Source organism: Colletes latitarsis, unplaced genomic scaffold (genome assembly GCF_051014445.1).
Source record: "Colletes latitarsis isolate SP2378_abdomen unplaced genomic scaffold, iyColLati1 scaffold0075, whole genome shotgun sequence".
Lineage (NCBI taxonomy): Eukaryota > Metazoa > Arthropoda > Insecta > Hymenoptera > Colletidae > Colletes > Colletes latitarsis.
Window position 1 is genome coordinate 37,501 of NW_027488425.1, and position 2,500 is coordinate 40,000.

Below are 2,500 nucleotides of genomic sequence, written 5' to 3' on the forward strand. Positions count from 1 at the left end.
GTCAGAAATCGTAGGAGCGGTGCTTTAACGGGCGGTCGTGATGATACTCCAGACAACACGACGCACGACGCCGTAAAACACTCGCGCGAGTCCAGACTGATCTCTGCCTCACCACGCAAGGGGTGCGCAAACTTGCCAATAATATATAATATTTATTCTTTTTCGTACGTCCAGCGACAAACGCCAACGAAATACCCAAATTCTCGCTCGTACGTTGATACCTTTCTCTTCATCGACCCGGCTCCGAAACGTTCTTCGCCATCTCCCCGAAAGGAGAGGTAAACGACGGCGGGGTTAGGGAATCTGAGAACAACGCAAGCAGTTTTAGGACAAGTGAACGACCCTCAGCCAGGCGTGGTCCAGGAATTTTATCCGTGGACCGCAATGTGCGTTCGAAATGTCGATGTTCATGTGTCCTGCAGTTCACACGTTGACGCGCAATTAGCTGCGTTCTTCATCGACCCACGAGCCAAGTGATCCACCGTTCAGGGTAATCATATACAATTTACAATTTTTCTCTTTGTATTTAAAAATGCTCCTTGTTCTTTGCTTTAAAAATATTCGATGTTCGCACCTCCGACCAGCGTATCGACGGAGGATTGAACGCGCCATATCGACGACAAAAGTTTCTTTTTGTTTCCTGAATGACGGAAAACCATCGTTCGACGGCCGGGCGTACAGTACATTCAAAAGCCTTTGCGCGTGGCTGCGACCAAACGGGTATAATACACCCGTATATTCTTGGTTCCGAACAGTAACTTCACGCGCAATCGGGCGAACGCACGCGGCAGCGCCCATCGGTTGCTCGATGAAATCGATGCGATAAACTACAGCCTTCTCGGCTGGTCGTCGTTAGTCGCGCGAGCAACGGATGGCCGCACAATCGACGCGTCGTCGTTTGCGATTATTCGCCTCACGTTAGCCATGAGTATGTATATTATTCATTTACGAACGAACGCGGCAGCGTCCATCGGTTGCTCGATGAAATCGATGCGATAAACTACAGCCGTCTCGGCTGGTCGTCGTTAGTCGCGCGAGCAACGATGGCCGCAAAATCGACGCGTCGTCGTTTGCGATTATTCGCCTCAAGTTAGCCATGAGTATGTATAACATTCATTTACGAACGAACGCGGCAGCGTCCATCGGTTGCTCGATGAAATCGATGCGATAAACTACAGCCGTTTCGGCTGGTCGTCGTTAGTCGCGCGAGCAACGATGGCCGCAAAATCGACGCGTCGTCGTTTGCGATTATTCGCCTCAAGTTAGCCATGAGTATGTATATTATTCATTTACGAACGAACGCGGCAGCGTCCATCGGTTGCTCGATGAAATCGATGCGATAAACTACAGCCGTTTCGGCTGGTCGTCGTTAGTCGCGCGAGCAACGATGGCCGCAAAATCGACGCGTCGTCGTTTGCGATTATTCGCCTCAAGTTAGCCATGAGTATGTATATTATTCATTTACGAACGAACGCGGCAGCGTCCATCGGTTGCTCGATGAAATCGATGCGATAAACTACAGCCGTTTCGGCTGGTCGTCGTTAGTCGCGCGAGCAACGATGGCCGCAAAATCGACGCGTCGTCGTTTGCGATTATTCGCCTCAAGTTAGCCATGAGTATGTATATTATTCATTTACGAACGAACGCGGCAGCGTCCATCGGTTGCTCGATGAAATCGATGCGATAAACTACAGCCGTTTCGGCTGGTCGTCGTTAGTCGCGCGAGCAACGATGGCCGCAAAATCGACGCGTCGTCGTTTGCGATTATTCGCCTCAAGTTAGCCATGAGTATGTATATTATTCATTTACGAACGAACGCGGCAGCGTCCACCGGTTGCTCGATGAAATCGATGCGATAAACTACAGCCGTCTCGGCTGGTCGTCGTTAGTCGCGCGAGCAACGATGGCCGCAAAATCGACGCGTCGTCGTTTGCGATTATTCGCCTCTGGCTATCCGTGAGTATGTATAATATTCATATACGAACGAACGCGGCAGCGCCCATCGGTTGCTCGATGAAATCGATGCGATAAACTACAGCCTTCTCGGCTGGTCGTCGTTAGTCGCGCGAGCAACGATGGCCGCAAAATCGACGCGTCGTCGTTTGCGATCATTCGCCTCAGGCTATCCGTGAGTATGTATAACATTCATTTACGAACGAACGCGGCAGCGTCCATCGGTTGCTCGATGAAATCGATGCGATAAACTACAGCCGTCTCGGCTGATCGTCGTTAGTCGCGCGAGCAACGATGGCCGCACAATCGACGCGTCGTCGTTTGCGATTATTCGCCTCAGGCTATCCGTGAGTATGTATAACATTCATTTACGAACGAACGCGGCAGCGTCCATCGGTTGCTCGATGAAATCGATGCGATAAACTACAGCCGTCTCGGCTGATCGTCGTTAGTCGCGCGAGCAACGATGGCCGCACAATCGACGCGTCGTCGTTTGCGATTATTCGCCTCAGGCTATCCGTGAGTATGTATAACATTCATTTACGAA

General features: G+C 50.9%; 1 non-coding gene across 1 annotated transcript; it reads right to left on the bottom strand.

Annotated features, from left to right (window-relative positions):
* Window positions 1-338: 338 nt before the first annotated feature.
* Window positions 339-493, bottom strand: LOC143351120 (5.8S ribosomal RNA). Its single transcript, XR_013081494.1, has one exon. It is a non-coding gene; the product is annotated as a 5.8S ribosomal RNA (ribosomal RNA).
* Between the last annotated feature and the right edge of the window lie 2,007 nt (window positions 494-2,500).